Source organism: Macaca fascicularis, chromosome 8 (genome assembly GCF_037993035.2).
Source record: "Macaca fascicularis isolate 582-1 chromosome 8, T2T-MFA8v1.1".
Classification (NCBI taxonomy): Eukaryota; Metazoa; Chordata; class Mammalia; order Primates; family Cercopithecidae; genus Macaca; species Macaca fascicularis.
In genome coordinates, this window is record NC_088382.1 from 65,802,279 (window position 1) to 65,812,334 (window position 10,056).

Genomic DNA, 10,056 nt, shown 5'->3' on the forward strand with positions numbered 1-10,056 from the left:
TAAATTTTCAATATCCACTATGGGTTTTTTTGTTTTGTTTTGTTTTTATTTTTGAGACGGAGTCTCACCTGTCACCCAGGCTGGATTGCAATGGCGTGGTCTGGGCTCACTGCAACCTCCGCCTCCCAGGTTCAAGCCATTCTTCTGCCCTCAGCCTCCCAAGTAGCTGGGATTACAGGCAAGCACCACCACGCCTGGCTAATTTTTGTATTTTTAGTAGAGACGGTTTTGCCATGTTTGGCCAGGCTGGTCTCGAACTCCTGACCTTGGGTGATCTACCTGCCTCAGCTTCCCAAAGTGCTGGGAGTACAGGTGTCAGCCACCACATCCGGCCAATATGAACTATGCATTTTAAACTTAACAGCACATCTCAGTTTATACCAGCAACATTTCAAATTTTCACCAGCCACATGTAGCTAGTTGCTAAAGAATTCCATTTAGATAATGCAGATCTAGATTTTTGGAGAACAAAGAGCATGCTATTTTGCACTTTGAGGCTTTTGCTATTTTATAATTAAAGCTATAATGCTTAGGAATCTGGACTTCATCCTTAGGTGACAGGGAGTCACAGGACTTTAACCCAGAAAGTGAAATTACCAAATTTGCATTTTATAGCATAGAGGATGAAACACTGTAAATCTCCTTAGACCTAGGAATATGGAGATCAGTCTTTTCACGTATTTAAAGTAAGAGTTTAGGAAGTCCTAAATTAGGGTTGCAACAATGCCCAGTTTACTCCAGTCCCAACTGAAGTTAATTCATGATTTTTTTAATCCTTCAAATAACTGAGAATTATGTAACCAACATTTAAAATAGTAAATGTACATGCCAAAGGTTTTGTTAAACAGTAGTTTCCTCATCTGCAGTCTCCCTTTCCACAGTTTCAGTCTCCTCAGTCAGTCACGGTTGGAACATAGGTGAGTACAGTACAATAAAATACTTTGAGAGAGAGACTACATTCTGAAAACTTTTATTACACCGTGTTATAATTGTTCTATTTATTATTAGCTATTGCTCTTGATCTCTTCCAGTTCATAACTTACAAATTAAACTTTATCATAGATGTGTATGTAAAGGAGAAAACCATAGTATATATAGGGCTCAGTACTATCCAAGGTTTCAGGCATCCACTATGGTTCTTGGAACTTATCTCCCATAGATAAGGGGAACTACTATAATTGTTACAGCCACTCCTTTTTGGGCCTAGACTGGATATGGGTCTTGGATGAAGTGTGCCTGAGTGTGCTGGGGTCCTAATTACCCTTTTCAGACCTTGAAATTACCCTTTTCAGACCACTCTTGGCTCCCCTGGGGTCTCTCATGTTTGTTTGAGGTAACCAAGGACAGAGTAGGACAATATAGATGTGCCAAAGACTAGCAAATGCCAGTCTATTGTGATAAAAATCATTCACACACACAGTGGCCATGCTATATCACAAGTGCCTTTTGCAAAAACTATGCAAGATGGCTTACAGCTCTTTAAAGCTCACTTCCAACCCAAGCCTGCGGTCACAGCTGGAGGATCCAAGTAGGTATCTTTTATTCTCATGCAGTTTCTTGTCTGGTGTCCCTGGCATCTGTCTGTTGCCTTGTTCCTACTCGACTCTCTATAGTGATGCATTGATCAGACTGGCTACTGAGCTGTCTATTCCAGTTAGCCTCCAGACACTGATTTGATCCATCCTGGCCTCTTGGTCTTCAGCCCTTGGTCCGGTGCAGCCTCGGTCCGACAGTCCAAATGTTCCATGGAGAGGTACAGCTAAGTAAATTTTATTGCCTCCATTCAATGTAGTGTTATGTAGTCCTTATGCAGCATGACTATTAAGACTATGAAAACAAGATTGGGCATGGTGGCTCACGCCTGTAATATCAGCACTTTGAGAGGCTGAGGTGAGAGGATCGTTTGAGACTAGCCTGGGGAACATAGCAAGACTGCCTCTACAAAAAATCAAAACTTATCTGGGCATCCTGGCTCGCACCTGTGGTCCTAGTTATTTGGGAGGCTGAGGTGGGAGGATCGCTTGAGCCCCAGAGATTGAGGCTGCAGTGAGCTGTGATCATACCACTGTCCTTCAGTCTTGGCAACAAAGTGAGACCTGGTCTCAAAAAAACAAACAAAAAAAAGACTGTGAAAACAACATGCTTGTTTCCAAAATGTTTACAGTTCAAAAGAATCTCTAAGGCATATTCTGTGGCACAAAGTAGAGCACTCTGTGGCCCCTTTCTCATGTCTGGCTATCCCCTCATGGTTGACCAGAGTGGGTCCTGTGATTACTGTCTGCTCAGTTTTGCAGGGGCCATCACATCTATATTGTCCTACTCTGTCCTTGGTTACCTCAAACAAACATGAGAGACCCCAGGGGAGCCAAGAGTGGTCTGAAAAGGGTAATTAGGACCCCAGCACACTCAGGCAATTTGTGCTCTTTGTGCCCCACTGCAGACTTACAACGTGTATACATGTCCACAAAAGTTAACACCTGTGCTAGGTAAGATACTGCTCCTTGGAATGGCCCCATGCTCTTGTTTTAGAGAAAATGAAGACCCGTTTGAAACAACTGAGGCTCATCTCCCCAGAAATGACTTTCACACAAAGGGCTTTTAATTTTTTTTACTTTATCATCAGATTGCTAGTGATAGTAGCACCATTTGGTGTCAGAGTTCTCTCTAGAGATAAATGTTTTCTAGTTGCATTTTACCAGACAACTATAACAGGTGGGACATCATCTGATTTGAGATTTTGTATTAAATGAAAATAAAACCATCACACAGTATATATAACATGAAAAGAGGCATAGAAAAAATGGACAAATTACTGCAGAGGGTATGAAAGGTAGATATTTGAACTGTCATCAGATATTCATTACTGCTTCTTAGTAATTCCATTTATGAGACATTAAAATGTAGTTTGCATTTTCCCAATTATTTTCTGAATTTTGCATCATTTTGAAAAATATCTTCTAAAATATTTACTAATGGATGACCTAAGTAAATGATATCTTTAACGTAAAGCATAGGACGGGCACAGTGGCTCACGCTTGTAATCCCAACACTTTGGGAGGCCAAGACGGGCAGATCATTAGAGCCCAAGAGTTCGAGACCAGCCTAGCCAACAGGGGAGCTCTCACCTCTACAAAAAATAATACAAAAAATCAGACAAGCCTGGCCGGCCATGGTGGCTCACGCCTGTAATCCCAGCACTTTGGGAGGCGGATCACGAGGTCAGGAGATCAAGACCATCCTGGCTAACACAGTGAAACCCCATCTCTGCTAAAAGTACAAAAACTTAGCCGGGTGTGGTGGTGGGCGCCTGTTAGTCCCAGCTACTCGGGAGGCTGAGGCAGAAGAATGGTGTGAACCCAGGAGGCGGAGCTTGCAGTGAGCCGAGATTGTGCCACTGCACTCTAGCCTGGACAACAGTGCAAGACTCCGTCTCAAATAAAACAAAAAAAAAAGAAACCTTCCATTTTAATTACGTGAAAACTACCTTCTTAAGAATTTTATGATTTCTTTTTGCAAATTAGTATTTAGAGGCATTCTGTTAGAGTCGTGGTGTCTTAGAATGTGGAGAAAGGCAGAGAACGGCTGGGAATGGTGGCTCATGCCTATAATCCCAGCACTTTGGGAGGCTGAGGCGGGCAGATCACTTGAGGTCAGGCGTTTGAGACCAGCCTGGCCAACGTGGTGAAACCCTGTCTCTGTGAAAAATTTTAAAATCTGCCTGGCAGTCCAGGCATGGTGGCTCATGCCTGTAATCCCAGCACTTTGGGAGGCCGAGGCAGGTGGATCACGTGAGGTCAGGAGTTCCAGACCAGCCTGGCCAACACGCTCTCTACTAAAAACACAAAAATTATCCCAGCGTGGTGGCACATGCCTGTAATCCCAGCTACTTGGGAGGCTGAGGTAGGAGAATTGCTTGAACCCAGGAGGCAGAGGTTGTTGCAGTGAGCCGAGATCCTACCCTTACACTCCAGCCTCAGCAACAAGATCGAAACTCCGTCTCAAAAAAAAAAAAAAAAAAAAAAAAAAAAAATTAGCTAGGTGTGGTGGTGGGTGCCCATAATCCCAGCTACTCGAGAGGCGGAGGCATAATTGCTTGAACTGAGGAGGCAGAGGATGCAGTGAGCCAAGACTGCACCACTGCACTCCAGCCTTGGGGACACAGCGAGACTCTATCTCAAAGAAAAAAAAAAAACAAACAAATGAAAGAGAACAAGAAAACCGAGAGAAAAGGTAAAAGATTGAATTACGGTGTTTTGTTATTTTGAATCTAAAACCTTCACCTTCCTGGTCACATTGCTTTACTCATAAACAGTCCTTGATATTGGGCTTGGGGCTTTAAGACTGTAATTTGATCCAGTTTGGGCACTTACTCTATGATTTTCGACAATTAATTCAGTGTCTCTGACACTTTGCTCATGAAAATAGAATTAACAATTCCTGGCCAGGCGTGGTGGCTCACGCTTATAATCGCAGCACTTTGGGAGGCCAAGGCAGGCAGATCACGAGGTCAGAAGTTCGAGACCATCCTGGCTAACACGGTGAAACCCCGTCACTACTAAAACATACAAAAAACTAGCCGGGCGCGGTGGTGGGCGCCTGTAGTCCCAGCTACTCAGGAGGCTGAGGCAGGAGAATGGCGTGAACCCGGGAGGCGGAGCTTGCAGTGAGCTGAGATCTGGCAACTGCACTCCAGCCTGGGCGACAGAGCGACACTCCGTCTCAAAAAAAAAAAAAAAAAAAAATTAGGCCGGGTGCAGTGGCTCACACCTGTAATCCTAGCACTTTGAGAGGCCAAGGTGGGCGGATCATGAGGTCAAGAGATCAAGACTATCCTGACCAACATAGCGAAACCCTGTCTCTACTAAAAATACAAAAATTAGCTGGGCATGGTAGCGCACACCTGTAGTCCCAGCTACTTGAGAGGCTGAGGCAGAAGAATCACTTGAACCCAGGAGGCAGAGGTTGCAGTGAGTCAAGATTGCGCCACTGCACTCCAGCCTGGCGACAGAGTGAGACTCCATCAAAAAAAAAAAAAAAAAAAAAAAAAAAAAAATCCCACTTTACAAAATTATCAGGAGGATAAATTAAGAGACTGTGTACTATGGTGCTTAAAAACTTTAGAGTCTTCGGCCAGGCGTGGTGGCTTACGCCTGTAATCCCAACACCTTGGGAGACCAAGATGGGTGGATCACTTGAGGTCATAAGTTCAAGACCAGCCTGGTCAATATGGTGAAACCCCATCTGTACTAAAAATACAAAAATTAGCTGAGTGTGGTGGCGCATGATTGTAATCCCAGCTACTTGGGAGGCTGCAGTGGGAGGCTGCAGTGAGCCACGATCGCTCCACTGCACTCCAGCCTAAGTGACAGAATGAGACTCTATCAAAAACAAACAAACAAACAACTTTAGAGTCATTAATACCTGTGTTTGTGGTTCAGTGTCTCCCTGAACCTCCTCTGCTTAAACTGTGACATGGTAATGATGCTGTACTGGCATGGAAGTGCTAAGAAAACACAGCTTATTGTTCCTATTACTTCCTAAACAACTTTTAAGAAATGGGGGCCGGGAGCGGTGGCTCATGCCTGTAATCCTAGCACTCTGGGAGGCCAAGGCAGGGGGATCATGAGGTCAGGAATTCGAGACCAGCGTGGCCAACATGGTGAAACCCCGTCTCTACTAAAGATAAAAAAAAATTAGCCGAGCATGGTGGCACGCCCCTGTAATCTCAGCTGTTCAGGAGGCTGAGGCAGGAGAGTCGCTTGAACCCGGGAGGTGGAGGTTGCAGTGAGCTGAAATTGCACCATTGCACTCCAGCCTGGGCAACAAGGCAAGACTCTGTCTCAAAAATAAAAAAGAGAAAAGAAAGAAATGGGACTCAGTGCAGAGCCAATATGAAGGACAGTTCAGGGCCCCATCCATGGACTTGTTCATGAATAGCTCCCCCGCCTAGGAAACCTGCTAGTTACCACTGTACACTCAGGGTAAACGAGCTCCAGGTGTGGTCGCTGCATCATGCCCTCAAGTAGAAATGTTAAAACATTCATTGGTATGTGCTGCTGCTTTTTTAGTTTCACTACCGGAAAAGCCTGCTTGGATGGAAAGATTTCATTTGCTATGCTTTCTGCCTTTGCGTCTGGGTAGCATCGCAGGCAGGTGTTCCTTCACTCAAAACATGTTGTGGCCCTTGTTGAAAGCTGTCATGCAACAGGCAGCCAGTGCAGCCAGGGGACCCAGCAGGTCCAGACTCACCCATGGCCATCGCCAGTCTCTAGAAATACTTACGACAAGAAGCTTCGTCCTGTGGTTGGCATGCCATATCTTTTATACCTTGCACCAAGCAACCGTCCTTCCTTTTCTTGTAACCAAGCCGAAGATAGCAGTAAATATTTCTAATTTCTCAGTTCTAAGTCAGGAATTAGCCAACTATGGCCCTGAGTCTGAGTCATTGCCCAACAGTTTTTGGATGGCCAGCAAGTTAAGAATGATTTTCACATTTATAAAAGATTGAAACTAGGCGTGGTGGCTCACACCTGTAATCTCAGCACTTTGGGAGGCCAAGGCGGGTGGATCACCTGAGGTCAGGAGTTCAAGACCAGCTCCTGGCCAACATGGCGAAACCCCATCTCTACTAAAAATACAAAAAGTAGTCGGGTGTGTTGGCACATGCCTGTAATCTCAGCTACTCGGGAAACTGAGGCAGAAGAATCGCTTGAACCTGGGAGGCGGAGGTTGCAGTGAGCCGTGATTGCTCCATTGTGCTCTAGCCTGGGCAGGAAGAGCAAAACTTCATTGGAAAGAAAAAAAACTGAGGCTAGGTGTGGTGGCTCATGCCTGTAATCCCAGCACTTTGGGAGGCTGAGGCGGGTGGATCACGAGGTCAGGAGTTTGAGGCCAGCCTGATCAGCATGGTGAAACCCTGTGTGTACTAAAAATACAAAAATTAGCCAGGCATGGTGGCGCTTGCCTATAATCCCAGCTACTTGGAAGGCTGAGGCAGGAGAATCACTTGAACCCGGGAGGTGGAGGTTGCAGTGAGCCAAGATCATGCCACTGCACTTCAGCCTGGGACAGAGCGAGACTCCATCTCAAAATAAATAAATAAATAAATAAATAAATAAATAAATAAAAGTAATATAAAATAAATAAATAAATGTTCATTGAGAACTCTTTTGAGTCAAGAGTTGAAAAAGGCCTAGATATCCCAAAGCCATGATTTTTTTTTTTTTTTTTTAATCTTACCCATTCAGGCCATGCGTGGTGGCTCATGCCTATAATCCCAGCACTTTGGGAGGCTGAGACAGGCGGATCATTTGAGGCCAGGAGTTCGAGACCAGCCTGACCAACATGGTGAAACCCCGTTTCTCCTAAAAATAAAAAAATTAGCCGGGTCTGGTGGTGGGTGCCTGTAGTCCCAGCTAACTGGGAGGCTGAGGCAGAAGAATCGCTTGAACCCAGGAGGTGGGGGTTGCAGGGAGCCAAGATCACATCATTGCACTCCAGCCTGGGTGACAGAGCCAGACTCCATCTCAAAAAAAAAAAACAAAAATAGGCCGGGCGCGGTAGCTCACACTTGTAATCCCAGCACTTTGGGAGGCGGAGGCGGGTGAATCACGAGGTCAGGAGATTGAGACCATCCTGGCTGTCATGGTGAAACCCCGTCTCTACTAAAAATATAAAAAAAAATTAGCCGGGCGTGGTGGCGGGTGCCTGTAGTCCCAGCTACTCGGGAGGCTGAGGCAGGAGAATGGCGTGAACCCGGGAGGTGGGGCTTGCAGTGAGCAGAGATCGCGCCACTGCACTCCAGCCTGAGCGACAGAGCGAGACTCCGTCTCAAAAAAATAAAATTAAATTAAATTAAAAAAAAATAATAACAATAATAATCTTACCCATTTAAAGTTTGAGAAGAGGTTGAGATCATTTTGGCCCCAGGACCTCTAATATTCACTTTACTGGATAAAACTGTGTGGGCTGGGTTTTAGGAGAGCACTAGCTGTCCTGAGGGAAACTTCTGAGGGAACCAGCTAGTAGATGGCTCAATTAGTCTTTCACCCCTATACCCAGGTCGGACGATGGATTTGCAGGACAGGACTGCAATGGACCTCCACCAGAGTGTCCTCTGGCTTCGCCCTCCTCAGGCATAGTTCACCATCTTTGGGGTCCTAACACATGCACCTGTGCTTCACTCCCCATACCAATTTCCCAACAAAACCATGAATTTTTAAACAGATGGTGGTTCATCCACATGAAGCAACACTATGTAGAAGTACTGTAGAGATGCTATGTAAAATTCAATGGAGAACTTCTGTGCGATCATTACGACAATCTGGCAGAAATGGATTTCTGGATATATCAATCTATTGGTCCCGAGTTTAAGGCCACCTACTCTATTAAGAGGTTCCACGCCTCTCCTACCCCTCGGTTCAGCATTTGTAGTCTGTGGCTGTAGTTACCACAGCCCATTCGTGGGCAAAAATCTCCACAGCCCATGGGGCCTCCTCATTCCAAAGGAATAAGGGAGGGAGAGAGGGAAAAGATAAAAATAATTAAGTTGCAATAAACATACTGTTTTTCACAAGAGAAGTAGTTTATTCAAATGATGATTTAAATATTTTTATTCAATTTGAATATTTAATACAATATCCTGTGGACATAAAAATAAACCAGGAATTTTATTGAATTTATTTAAATAGAAGATAGACAAATTTGTAGCACTAGTACAAATAGCATGAATTTGTAGTCAGCCTGTCACCAGAAGAACCCAAGAAGGATTGCATGTTTGGATCTTTCTGTAAGAAAACTCCTCTGACAGCATCTAAACTCTGGTTTGGTAATGATTATGCGCTGAATTCTGTCTCCCCAAACATTCTATTTGTCGAAATCCTGACCCTCAGGACCTCAGAATGTGACTGTATTTGGAGACAGGGTCTTTAGAGAGGTAATTAAGTTAAAATGGGGTCATGAGGTGAGCACTAATCCCATATAAGTGATGTCCTTATAAGGAGAGGAAATTTGGATAAAGGGGGAGCTACTGGAGCCCACAGAGGAAAGACCCTGCAAAGACAGAGAAAAGATGGCCATAAGCCAAGGAGGGAAGTGTCAGGAGAAACCAGTCCTGCTAACACGTTGAGCTGAGACTTCTGGCCTCCAGAGCTGTGAGAAAATTAATTTCTGATGTTTGAACCACCCCGTCTGTGCTACTTTATTGTGGCACTCCTAGCAGACTAATGCAGTAATTAATCATTTGCTAGGGAGAGACCTCTTCCATTGTTCTTTCATAATTTGACATGAGTACCATTAAAAACTTCAAATGTGTTTTGTGTGGTTTTTCTCAACTAGATGGTAAGGTTCTTGAAGGTGTTGAACATAAACCAATTAGCTCAGTGTCTTGAGTAGAACTCACTAGATGTTTATTGATTAAATTCAATGACAAGATAATGTAGCCTGGTTCTGTGAAAAAGAAGAAGTGAGAAAAGAGGGGAAAGTTAGTTGGGGGTAGACAGTGACGTTTCTATGTGAGTGCTCCTTTCAGTTAATATTTAATGAAAGATTGAAGTGGTGCTTTAAGGGTTTACAAAGTGACGTTCACAGACCTGATCTCATTCACACTTCACAACCCCGTCATTGGCTACATTTTGCTGAGGAGGAAACTGAGCTCAGAGCTGTTGCCTCCCAGGCGTGGTCACACAGGACCAGAGGCGCCTTAGAACTAGGGCATAGGTTGGCTCCTCTGTGGGATTCAAATGCTCTCCTGCTAAACCACATTCACTGAGCTCACCCCCGCTCTCCTTAAACACCAAGCTGAAGAGGACTCACAAATCGTGCACTCTCAACTAAAAATAAGAAAAATTAAATATATCAAAAAATGTGTCCACTTACATTTTAAAAAAAAAAAACCCTTTTTTACCTTCATGGACATAATGCCCTGATTATCATATAAATATATAAATACAAAACCTCTGGAACTGAAATGCTGAAAATTTAGTATAAGCTTACATGAAAGCTAAGAGGCTGTGGTCCCACATACAGCTATAACTGTTATAAAACTCTGTTCTGGTT